Raw genomic sequence first — 13,577 nt, 5'->3', positions numbered from 1 at the left:
GAGTCGTTGACCATCGGATTACTTCCTGAGACTACTCGACATGCTCTGATATCGGTTTTCTTAAAAGGAGGGAGGGATGTCACTCTGCCTTCCAGTTATAGGCCCATTAGTCTTGTTAATGTTGATAGTAAGATTCTGGCGAAAATGCTGGCTTGCAGGTTGGAGCGTCTGCTTCCGTCCGTGATACATGTGGATCAATCTGGTTTTGTGAAGGGTAGGAAGACCTCCAGTAACATTAGGAAGATTTTGAGTATTGTATCGAAGCGAGTGATCAGGAGGGGGATAGTGCTGTTTTGTCATTGGACGCAGAGAAAGCGTTTGATAGAGTGAATTGGGAATTCCTCTACGTGGGCAAGATGGGTTTTGGTATGAGGTTTATTTCATGGATCAGGTTGCTATATAGTGAGCCGACTGCGGAGGTGGTCACCAATGGTATGAAGCCGGGGAGGATTAAAATGGAGAGAGGTACGAGGCAGGGGTGTCACCTCTTCTGTTTGTGTTGGCTTTGTAACCACTGGCCGAGTTTATCAGGAGGGCGGAGGACGTGGTTGGTCATTCGTGCTGGGGGATAGCGCAGATGATTTGGCTGTTTGCGGATAACATGCTCTGAGTCCTTAGTGATCTTAATAAATCTATACCGGCATTGATGGATGTTATGGCGGAGTTTCATTATTGTTCTGGCTACAACATTAATTGGTTGAAATCAGAGATTATGCCTTTGACACATTCTGTTGATAGGAGGTTTGTGGTGGACTTGGGCTTCAGGTGGTGTTCAGATAAATTGCTGTACTTGGGGATTTGGCTTACTCCGGAGATAGGGGACATGGTTAAGGAAAATGCGCGGGTCATGTGTAGTGGTTTGCAGACAGACCTTGAGAGATGGAGTCTTTTGAATCTTTCTTTGTGGGGTAAGGTGAATGCCTTAAAGATATCTACCTCGAGAATTACTTATGTTTTGAGTATGGTCCCTTTGATGTTCCCTGAGACTTTTTGGAGAGAGTTGGACAGGATGCTGCAGGAGTTCTTGTGGGATAGGAATCCCCCGAGGTTGAAGTTGTGGTAGTTACAATTGCCATTGCATAGGGGTGGTCTTGGGGTGCCGAATTTCAGGGCATACCACCTGGCTTTCTTTTCAGAATGTTTGGTTCCATTTGTGGAGGACTTGCAGGATGTCTGGGTAGAGGCTGAAACCAGTTTCCATGGGCCTCTTACTCCAAGAGCTTTGTTGACATTGGTCTCTAGACAGAGTTGTGGACATGATTTGCTGATGGATAACATGAGGAGCGCCTGGAAGGGCTTGTGTCGTTATTTGACGGTGGACGCTTTGAGGGAGCCCGGTGCCTCGGTGTGGCTAAATCCTGCTATCAAAATAGATGGCAAGGTGGTCTTTTGGGCAGATTGGTTTCTGGGTGGGGTGAGGTGGGTTGCTGATCTGTTTACAAATGGTCGTTGGATGAATGCAAGGGAATGGCAGCAACAATATGGTATTGAAAACTTTAACCCTCTGATTTTGTGAAGCTTAAACGTGCGATTGGAGTTGTGGATTTGGAGAGGAAAATTGCATTGGATCTGTTTGCAAGGAATTTGGTGGGTTCAGGTGGGGGACTGGCCAGTCGCCTGTATAAAGCATTTGTGTCGTGTTATCAGGGGAATGATTCTTTAAGAGAGGAATGGGGCAGGAGAATCGGATTGGATATCACAGAGGGCTTATGGCAAAACATGTGTATGAATGTGAAGTTGTGCTCGCTGGGACTCACGGAAAGATCGAGACAGATTAAAATTCTTAATCAAATTTATTGGGCGCCTGAGAGAATGTGTAACAGAGGGTTGTTGGAGAGTGCAGATTGTTGGAGATGTTCATCTGAGATTGGTACGATGGAACATCTGCTATGAGATTGTAGGCTGGTGAGACTGTTTTGGGATGAGATTGGACGTGTGTGTGATGAAGTGATTGTTGGTCTCCCGGTCTTGGATTTTAGTGTGATCATATTGGGGAGTGATGAGTCTTTGGATGATCTCACTCAAAGTGAGAAGAAGTGGTTGTCCAGAGGGGCGATGACTGGTAAAAGAATTATATTGAGGAACTGGAAGAATGCTTTGACATTGAGGGGCCAATTCATAGAATTCGGCGCACAAGTGGCGCACGCGGCTGGCGCACAGTGTGCGCGTGCGGTAGGCTGCGCCAGCCGCGTGCGCCGAAACACATTCAGGCGCACAGCGTATTCATGGATTCCAACATCCACAACCAGCCGTGGCGCAGAGTGGCGCAGCGACCCTGCAGCAGCGTCAGTTACGCCCCCAAGAACGCCCCTTGCGCAGGAAAAAGCCATCAAAATCCCCAATCCAGCGCAAAGGGCAGCAGCAAACGCAGTGCGGGGAGCGTGTATTTCAGGGGTGTGCGGGTGTCCCCACACGCGATAGGCCTGGGTACGTGTATTACAGGGGTGCGCGAGAAAATCTACACGCGATTGGCCTGGGTACGTGGATTTCAGGGGTGCGCGAGAAATTCTACACGCGATTAGCCTGGGTACGTGTATTACAGGGGTGCGCGAGAAAATCTACACGCGATTGGCCTGGGTACGTGGATTTCAGGGGTGCGCGAGAAAATCTACACGCGATTGGCCTGGGTACGTGGATTTCAGGGGTGCGCGCGAAATTCTACACGCGATTAGCCTGGGTACGTGTATTACAGGGGTGCGCGAGAAAATCTACACGCGATTGGCCTGGGTACGTGGATTTCAGGGGTGCGCGAGAAAATCTACACGCGATTGGCCTGGGTACGTGTATTACAGGGGTGCGCGAGAAAATCTACACGCGATTGGCCTGGGTACGTGGATTTCAGGGGTGCGCGAGAAAATCTACACGCGATTGGCCTGGGTACGTGGATTTCAGGGGTGCGCGAGAAAATCTACACGCGATTGGCCTGGGTACGTGGATTTCAGGGGTGCGCGAGAAATTCTACACGCGATTGGCCTGGGTACGTGTATTACAGGGGTGCGCGAGAAAATCTACACGCGATTGGCCTGGGTACGTGGATTTCAGGGGTGCGCGAGAAAATCTACACGCGATTGGCCTGGGTACGTGGATTTCAGGGGTGCGCGAGAAATCCTACACGCGATTGGCCTGGGTACGTGGATTTCAGTGGTGCGCGAGAAATTCTACACGCGATTAGCCTGGGTACGTGGATTTCAGGGGTGCGCGAGAAATCCTACACGCGATTGGGCCTGTGCGAGTGGGGCAGTGTATTACGTAGGTGTGCGGGAAGTTGAAGAGGTGAATTGCCAGTGTGGGTCCTCCCAGGTCTCCCCTCTACCCCCTCCACGACCTCTGCAGGCAGCCCACACCACAGGGGACTACCCTGCACCCCTGGTCATGTCCCGCAGGCAGCCCATCCACCATGGGCATGCCCCCCAGCCAAGCCACATGTCCCCTTGCACCCCCACCCCCCAGCAGGCCCCCACTCATGTCCCCCTGCACCCCCACCCCCCAGCAGTGCAGGGGCAGCCTCCACCAGGCCCCCACCCATGTCTCCCACCACCCCCAGTCACCAGCCACCAGGGGCAGCCTCCACCAGGCCCCCACCCATGTCCGACTCATGTCTCCCAGCACCCCCACCCCCCAGCCACCAGGGCCAGCCTCCACCAGGCCCCCACACATCTCACAGCACCACCACCCCCCAGCCACCAGGGGCAGCCTCCACCAGGCCCCCACCCATGTCTGACTCATGTCTCCCACCACCCCCACCCCCCCAGCCACCAGGGGCACCCTCCACCAGGCCCCCACGCATGTCTCCCAGCACACCCACCCCCCAGCCACCAGGGGCAGCCTCCACCAGGCCCCCACCCATGTCCGACTCATGTCTCCCAGCACCCCCACCCCCCCAGCCACCAGGGGCAGCCTCCACCAGGCCCCCACCCATGTCTCCCAGCACCCCCACCCCCCAGCCACCAGGGGCAGCCTCCACCAGGCCCCCACCCATGTCTCCCAGCACCACCACCCCCCAGCCACCAGGGGCATCCTCCACCAGGCCCCCACCCATGTCTCCCAGCACCACCACCCCCCAGCCACCAGGGGCAGCCTCCACCAGGCCCCCACACATGTCTCCCACCACCCCCACCCCCCAGCCACCAGGGGCAGCCTCCACCAGGCCCCCACACATATGTCCCCCTGCACCCCCACCCCCTAGCATCCAGGGGCACCCTCCACCTGGCACCCACACATGTCTCCCACCACCCCCACCCCCCAGCCACCAGGGGCAGCCTCCACCAGGCCCCCACCCATGTCCAGGAACAGAGACTTCCATGCTGTCATGTGTGCAATCTGCACAGGGCTCCCCATGTCACATTCAAACACATGCAACAACCATGCGGTTCACACATTACAGGTCGCACATGCATTACCATGATGTCCCTGCACACATACATGCGTACATGGCCTATGTCACACATACAGGCAGGTATCAGACAACCAGCACACTGCAACATGCCCTGTCTCACACAGCAATGCTTGGCCACTTACCGCTCAACTCCAGACGGGTCTCCCTCTCAAGGACCTGGCCGTGGAGCGCTGGGTGTATGCGTTCCAGGACCCTCAACTGGATGGAACTCATGCGGCCCCGGCCCCCCTCCACAAGGCGCCGGGCCTTCATGAGGGTCCTTGACCTCAAGTCCTCCCAGCGCTTCTTGACCTTCTGGATGGTGCGGGTTGCCACCCCCTCCGCGTCCTCTCCCGTCCTTCCCTCTTGGCGCGGGACGATCCGAAGAGGGCATCATACTGCCCCAGGACTTGCTCCACCAGGACACCAACTTCGGTGGCAGTGAAGCTGGTGCCCCTCTGCCCCTCTGCCCCTCTGGCCGGGGGTTGCAACTGGTGTCAGATGTGGATGTGCTCCACATGGCAACCCCAGGGGCAGGAGTGGGTGACCAACTGGGTCCTGGGGCTGGGCTGTGGAGCGATGTCATTTGAGTCGGGACTCTTCTGTACCAGCAGGGGTGGACACAGCAACTGGACCCCTGCAGATGGCTGATGTGCAGGCACCAAATGGCAGGGCACGGTGGCAGCAGGCAGGCAGGCAGGCAGCAGCAGATGGCATGTGGGAGGCTGCTTGGGGCACTGGGGGCCAGTGAAGTGTCCTTCTGGGCAGGAGCGTGGTCTTCCGTGCGTTTTCGCGTGGCCAGCTTCATACGGAGTGATTAGGCACGTGAAAAATCTGCACGCTGCGTGTAATGCGCGTAAGCGCACGTGAAAAACTGCACGTCCGCGTGTAATAGGAGGAAAGGGCCCATGCATAAGCGTGCGCGCGTGAAAAACTGCACGTCCGCGTGTAATGCGCGTAATCAAACGTGAAAAAGTGCACGTCCGCATGTGACTTGACGCGCGCGTGCGTTTTCCCTCAGCACGGGTTAAAGGTGAGCGGGCCCAGCAGTTCGCTGTACGTGCCTTTCGTGGAGACCGACGTGTGTTGCTGCTTCCAGTTGTTTCGCGCGCCATCTACTTCACAGCTCTCAAGGACGTATCTCTTCTTTTGGCGGGGGTATTGGCTACGCATGTTTTTCTGCATCGCGCTAGTCAGACGGTGAGTCGCAAACGCTCCTTTTCCCACTGCGGGTGCCCCTGTGTATCGCACCCATTTTCGATGTCATCGTAGCCTGCGTGTCCCACGCGTACGCGTTATACGTGTTACTGGGTGCCACCGCGTACTGCGGGAGGTTTAATCCACGCACGTAGGCTGCAGGGTTGCGTGCACGGTTTTACTGCAGTTTTGGGGTGCCTGAGCGTTGCGTGACCCGTCAACACATCACCGGGGTCACATACAGCCTTGCAGGTGCAGGGGGGCTGTTAACATCTTGCTTCCCACCCCCTTCACCCCAATTGCCCAGGTCAATTGTGCTGTACACCTCCCATTGGCACCACTCCATCTGTGCCAGCACTATAACATCTGTGCCATGGTAGGGAGGCTACCAAAGGTGAGGGGCGCCTCAGCTGGGCGTCCTCCTCGTGGCGGGCGTGGTCGGGGACGTGGCCGTGGTGACCAGGGAGTAGGGGGACTCCAGGGTGTCCAGGGCAGCCACAGAGGGGGAAGAGGCAGGGGTGCGCCACTTGAGCACAATGTTGTGCCATGTGTCGGTGCAGCCATGCCACCACCCCCTGTGGTTCAGGGGGATGCAGCTCCTGCATCTGGCACTGGCACCCGTATGACCCGGCAGTCCGTTCCATCGACTGCCACGGGCCCAAGGGTAGCGGTAGCTGCAGGTGCAGTTGTGGACACCGCCACCCAGGCTCAGGGTCTGCCAGCGCAGGCTGCGTTGGCACTTGAAGAGCCCTTGGTAGATCTCCAACAGGCCAGGGGGGAAACCATTGGGGCAGGCCGGGCTGCTCAGACCAAGACACGTGTCCCTGGGGCAGTCATGTCATCTGCTGCCCCGAACAGCCGGGTGTTGGCAAGTGCAGGGGCAGATGCACCCAACAGCACCCCGGTTGTGAGTCTGCCAACCAGGACCGTTGCGGTCAATGACCCTGCCACAGCTGATGTTGCTGCGCAGGGTCCATTAGTGGGCACCCAGCTGCCACTGACACAAGTCAGGCCTTTGGTCATCCCTCCACCTGCCACTCCCTCGGCTCAATCCACCCAACCCACTGGCCATACTGGTCAGGGCGGCATTAGCCAGCCAGGGTCTGCGCCACAGTCCAAGAGGAGGAAGGTTGCATCTGCAGCACAGGCTGGGACCCCACACACAGCCACGACCTCCTGCACGTCGAGGAAGAAGCCTTTCTGTAAGCAGGAACTGGACTTCCTCGTGGACTACGTGCGGGGACACAGCCGTGACATGCTAGTGGGTGCCAATAGTCAGACTACGGCTGCCCAACGTGACACCCACTGGAAGCATGTGGCGGAACATGTCAGTTCATTCGGCCATGAGGTGCGCACGGCGCAGGAGTGCAAAAAGCGCTGGAATGACATCAAGCGCAGCACTAAGGCCAAGCGTGCCTCAAATTACAACTTGACTCTGGTGACTGGCGGTGGGCCTGCACCAGAGGAGGAAGAACTCACTCCGCATGAGGCTCTCGTTGCGGAGTTCATACCACCAGAATTGGTCGAAGGTGTGGGAGAGATGCTGGACTTTGATGCCCAGTCCAGTGAGTGTTGATGCGTAGTTGTTGAGGACGTGTGTGTTTCACATGTGGGATGTGTTGTGCATGATTGCTGCTACATGTGACCTGTACATGGTTCTGATGTGTAAGTAATGCAATGCCACCGTCATGCATGTCTCCTCTGCCTGCATGCGGGACTCCATGTGGCCATGCTCCCTTGCCCCTCCTCCGCCACTCTGCACCCCAGTTCCACCTTTGCACTGGTCTGCTACATTCTTGCCAATGTGTAGTTTCATGTTCATGTGTCCTGTGTAGATGCTAACTTCCAGCTTAGAAACTGCCAGACATATGCCGTGTGGTACAGCCTTAGTACTCGATGCAGGGCATCCCACTTGTACTGTGCATGGGTCAGATGTCCCGCAGGGACATGAGTGCCCATTCATGCTCCATGTGCATTGCACACATGCCCCTATGTGTCCTTGACTGGATGATCACTGTAATATGAGTCCTTGGTTACATACATTGCCTGCCATATTTTCGGCCTCCCCATGTCAACTGTGGCTCAGTCCTGCGTTGCACACATGTTTAGGCTCTGACAATCTGTGTGGCTCACAGGCCTCAGCCTGTTCAATGGCCAATGACTCTGTCCAACTCCTGTCGTGTCTTCTACACACGTGGCCGGCCTCCGGATCTTCCATCATGTGTCCTGGCCACTGTCCCAGCATCATTTGCAGTGTTGTAATTGAAATCACATTAAGCTGTTGATGCCAGTCAACACTGCTTGTCAATACACAGGTGTATGGTCAGCCTTTTGATACCATGCTAGGCATCCCTGCTTTGGTACTGGGGTGGAGGGGTGCTTGCCTTCTAGACATGGTACACATTGAATACACAATGCACGTGATGTCTGATTTTGACATTGCACTGCCTTCACATTTCCTGGCACACACCATGGAGTGCTTGTACATGTAGGTAGTGAGTGGCGTACACATTTTCTGCACTGCATAGACCCACTTCCATGCAAACTGCCACCTTTCAACAGGTCTGATCACAGAAGCTATTCTAAGTAGACCCAGCATGCATGCAAGGTCATATGTTGTGTGTCACATGTCTGCCAGATGCCTTTGCTGTCGGTGTGTGTGTGTGTGTTGTGTGCTTCTGACATGTGTACTGACCCTTTCCTCTCTATTTTTCAGGTGATGACGCAATGGATGCAGAGGATGGTGTTGTCATGCCAGACACAGGGTTGGTAAGACCACATCAACCCGGCACTAGTGGGGGTCGTGGGGTGGTAGGCCACGAAAACCCCCAAGTGCTGCAGTCCATCCTGTCTCTGGCTGTCTATGAGTCCAGCCTTGATGACGACTCTGACGTCCATGTTGAGTTGGATGACCATCAAGTCCATGTGTCAGGGGTGAGTGATTCTGATGTGGACACTCCTCTGTCTGCGACCCCTGCACTGAGGGATCAGACAGTCTTGGTTCCTCCGCCCGTGGTGGATCGGGACGCAGGGTCACCCTCCACACCAGTCACTGATGTGCCTGGGACATCACGTCGACGGGGGCATGTAGTCGTGCAGCCGCAGGCGGTGCCAACACAGCGAGGACCCCCGGTCCTTGGGTCCCGCAGGGGTCAAGCCCGGCAACGCGGTCGCCGCGCGCAACCGCTGTATACTGAGTGGGAGCAAGACATGACTGCCAATTCAGAACGGCAGGGGGCAGCAATGGAGAACATCGCTGACAGCATGGAGCGTGTGGCCCGATCTGTGCTCCCCCCTGCTCGGCAGGTGCTACTCCAGCAGCAGGCGGCACGGTCCACGGCCCGCTCACTCAGGCTGGGCATGGCGGCCTCAGACAGGGCACGCCAGGCTGAAATGTCGTCTCTGTGTCAAGCAATTGCTGCTCACGCAGAGGCGCACATGGATGCCCTGAGGGAGGAGTATGCCTCCCTCAGATCCACTCTGGGTGTCCTTATGATGTCCCAGAGGCAGCGGGCAGAGGAGAGGTTTGCACAGCTTGAGCGCACCATCTCGGCTGAGCTACAGGCTTGCCGGGAGGTGCAGCGGTTGTCCAGCCAGGCCTTGCAGGAGGAACTCCGTGTTACACGTGCTACCTTGCAAGAGGAAGCACGTGTATCACGTGAGGTCCTGCATGCAGACCTATGTAACATCGCCACACAAAACCAGGCTCACCTGTCCGGCAGACTTGCTGCCGACGAGGGGCAAGCTGCGGCTAGGCGTGGCCAGGCTACTGTGCCATGTCCTCCTTTCCAGGATGAGCCAGACTCGGACGACCATCTATCTCCCACATAGGTCGTGCTGTGAAGGCGTTGAGCCCATGGAGGTATTTTTTTTTGGCTCAGCATCATCGCATGTGGATGTTGAGCAGCACCCTGTACCTCCCCCCTCCTGGGTGCCTCCCCTCCCCCCCGGGTCGTATGTGGCCATTTTTGATTTTTCCTCTAGTTTAGTTAGTTAAGTTTCTGTTTGATAGTTAGTTTAAATAGGTAATGTAGGTTTTCCTTAGTTAGTGTAATTAGTTAATAGTTGAGTTAGTTTAAAATTTGTAGTCTATTGTGCTTACATGTGACAGTGCGGTGCCTTGTGGTTTTTGAAGGCATCCACTGTCTGTTCCAGCTGGGCCCTTCATGGTTGTCTTGTGTATGTGTTTGCTGCTTGGGTTCCTTGACTCACATATGCCACTCCTGCCTCCCTTATCCATGGGCTCGCAAGGATGGTTCGGTGTAACAGAATTTTACACAAGGGCTTTGGACTGTCATATCTGTGGCATGTCTGGTGCTTTTTGACTTGTGTTGACACCCCTAGTGGGGATGATTTAGGTGTAATTGTCCACTGTTCAGCTTTTGCTAGATGGGGCGTGTCATGATTAATGTGGACATTGATTGCTATGCATTGTGTATTATGTTTCATATCTTTCCTGTACACGTGCTTGTTGCAAATCATGCTGTAGATAGTGTTCCACACTTTGGAGGTGAAAGACGGACTGATGGTGTGATTTGTGATGTGACTCCCTGACATGGTCAAGTAATGAGATGCCTGATGAGACACACACAGATCACTTTGATGCATTAATCATGTGTTTCATGCACTTTCTGCAGGGGGATGAGGCATCAGAGCACCTTTGCCAGCAGACATGGCCCATTGGACGACCTAATTCCTGACCCGTTTGTTGGTGCCCACATGCACATGTGTGCACAAGCAGAGCCACAGTGATTGCAGACCCACATCCTAGAACTGCTGACATGTTCCAAGCAACTCCAGGCAAGGTGAGCATCACAGGGGGGCCACGAGACAGCAAAGCTTGCACCAGGCGAGTTGCACGTGCAGGCTTAGTCACAGCACTGAGGGTGAGCTTAGACAAATATTGGTGTTGAAGCACAGAATGCAGCTCAGATGTGTTTGTGGACTGATGGCTGTTGATAGTAGGGTTGTCTGGGACACATGCGGGGGCAGTGGCACATACCCTGCGGTACACCAAGGTTCATTGAGGCACTTGTATCAACCATGTAGCCTTCCAAGACATGGAAAGGGGCAGCTCACAGGGACATACAGCAAGGGACATACTCGGGTGCAGTGCATGTCTATTCCACGTACTTCATGATAAATGCACTGGCAACTTTCTTTTGGTCATGGTGGTACGCAACTTGATCTGTAGTCATGGCTTGCCATATGGGTCTGTCTGCTTACCCAGGGAACATTGCATGTTGTGTGAATTGTGACACATTGGTGTTCCATTTGCCACGCACCCACCAGCGGCTGACTTACTGCATTGACTGTGAATGACCCGTCACAGGGTTGATATTATATATGGGTACGAAGCATGGAGCACAGATTTTCTGTTTGTAGAGGTGTATGTTGTTATGGGGCATGTTTTGTGTTGTGTTTTTGTGCAATTGGCATGTACTGGTTGCTGACTGTGTCTCTCTTTGCAGCATTGCAGTGCTCCTGTAACCGGACCTGAGAGTGCGCAGGCAGGAGGCCAGCACTCAAAACCAGAGCTAAGTGTCTTGTTGTATTTTCTTACAAACTGCCCTGCATAGGCTTGCTGGGGAGTGTACTGATGCATGGATGTATGTGTGGTCCTATTTGGTATGTTTTTTACCCTAATCACCCTTGATCCTATGCAATTTCGAAACCTGTACCCTCTACCCGGTGTTCCTGCTTCCCATGCCTATCCAAGCAATGTTCCCTGACCCTCTTTCCCCACTGGGGTTGCGGATGCCTGTGTAAGCCCCGAACTTGCAGGCGCCAAAACCCTAGAGGGGGTGGTTGGTTCGTACCACTCCTGAGCCTGGACTACAGAAGGCCATGACAATGATGTCCAAGTTTGTTTGTATTGTGCATGTGTTCATGCAGGTTGTACATTTTCGTGCATTCCCTGGTTTCATGTGTCATTCCTGCTCCCCTCACCTGCCACGCATTCCAGTCATCCAGTGTGTCTACACCTGTCCAGACTGCATATCCCTGAACCTCTTTCCCCACCAGGATCTCAGGGGCCTGTGTGAGTTTGACCTTGCAGGCACCCGGGACATGGTGTGGGTGGTTGTTTCATGAGACTCCAGCGCCTGTACAGGGGATCTGTGACAGTACACATCCATTCATGGTGCATCATCCTATGTCATGTACCACACATGTCTCACATCCAGTCGTGACATTGTTTTGCTGTGCTACCTTGGTTGTTGCATCATTGTGGTAGTACTTGGCCTTTGAGACGTACTGCTATGTCAAGTCATCTACTGGAGGGTGTTTGGGTTCCTTTTCATGCCTTGGATTATGTGATTTTGGAAATGAGTGTGGATTCTGAGGGTTCAGGCATCTCTTTACACACAAGGTGGGAGATGGACACGAAGGGTAAAGGTGATCCTGTGGCCAGGTGGGAATGAGGGTTGGAGGCTCCATGACCCAGGTGCAGTTGTTCAGTGGGTCATGGTCATTTGCGAGGGGGGGGGGGTTGTTGTTGATAGTTGCGTTGCCCTGCAGTGTGATGGGAACTCTGACATTGTAATGTTGTTGTCCTATGTACATGTTGTGTTCTGCTGATCAATGCCTGTTCATGTGTTGTGTTTTCCTTTCAGGTGCGAGGGGATAGTAGTGGTTTGACATGCTGGGGTGTACACATGGTGGATGTTCACATGTGATGTGTAGGGAACACTGATGGTCACTTGAGTGCACATGCATATGTGGAGTGCATGTCCTTGCAGAACCACACACTTGCACTCAGATGCACTCCATGTACTCCCACCCTTGCATATCCACGTGTACACTGTTTGCCTTCTGGTGGCCACTGTGTCCCGCCAGCACATGTTCTGTGACCGATTATGGTTCGAGTACATGCCTAATTTGATGTTTGATGTAGTCTGTCACTTAGATGTGATGCTCAGGGTGTGCATCACACGCAATGGCTGTTCACTGTGCTGTGCGCTGAGCAGTGTGATGCAGGAGTAGGACATTGCACACATGAGCTGCAGTGTTCATTTTGCAATGCATCATGTGCATATAGCCAGGCATTCATTGTGATGTTACGTCTACGACAGTTGTAATGCATTAGGAATCAACTTATTTTTTGTGGGACATATTGTTGGTCTGTCATTTCGTCGGATTCCGGGTCAGGCATCATTGTCCGATGCCACTGTACATTTAGGACATGGAAATGTGTACCTTATCGTTACTGGGTCGGTGTATGGGTATTGCTTGCCATGTCATGTTGATGTTTGGGAGGGTTTGACTGTCATGACAGTGATGGCCATGGCCTGTTTTGCAGGTGTGTGTGATGCACACCTTGCATGTCCAGGTCATCCGCTTCTCAGAGCAACTAGCTGGGGGTAGGTTTCTTTCCGCAGCAGGGCCCTCCCCCTCAAACCGACTTCCTGACTTGACCTTGAGGGGAACCATCTCCAGTTCAGGAAGCACCTCAAGACCTTCCTCTTTGCTTCTGCTTACTCTCTGCCTCTCCCTTGCAGGATTCTTCACTGGAACTGCACAGGAGCTGCAACTGGGCCACTCTCACCAACCTCGGTCCCTGGCCCAGCCACTGTCCACTTGCACTGCCACCCTGGCAACCCCTGCACTGCAGTACTGTCTCTCTATCCCTACAGCCCTCCCTTCCCAGCACTCGTCTGCACTTACCTTAGCAGTTGCCACCAGGCGACCTATGTATAATTGTTTGGCCTACTTCCCCTGTACTGGACTCCCCCCCCCCTTGCACTTTTCCCTTCCTCCTACCCCTGCACTTGCACAATCACAATGACACCTGGCCTAGTAGTACCATTCTCTGTGTTCCCTTGTTCCCCCCCCTGCCTCATTGTGCCTTGTAATACTTGTGTATGGCTCATGTCATGTCACATGTCATATGTGTGCAATTTGGTTGCACAGGATAGCTTGTGTTTAAGTAGCTAGGGATGCAGACAATGTGGCACTTCCATGGCAACTATCTCAGGGTGGTAGGGTTGTGACAGTTGACTGTCAC

The sequence above is a fragment of the Ambystoma mexicanum genome, chromosome 2p, assembly GCF_040938575.1.
Source record: "Ambystoma mexicanum isolate Mex_15411 chromosome 2p, UKY_AmexF1_1, whole genome shotgun sequence".
NCBI classification, from domain to species: Eukaryota; Metazoa; Chordata; class Amphibia; order Caudata; family Ambystomatidae; genus Ambystoma; species Ambystoma mexicanum.
Note: the sequence above shows the minus strand (reverse complement) of the source record.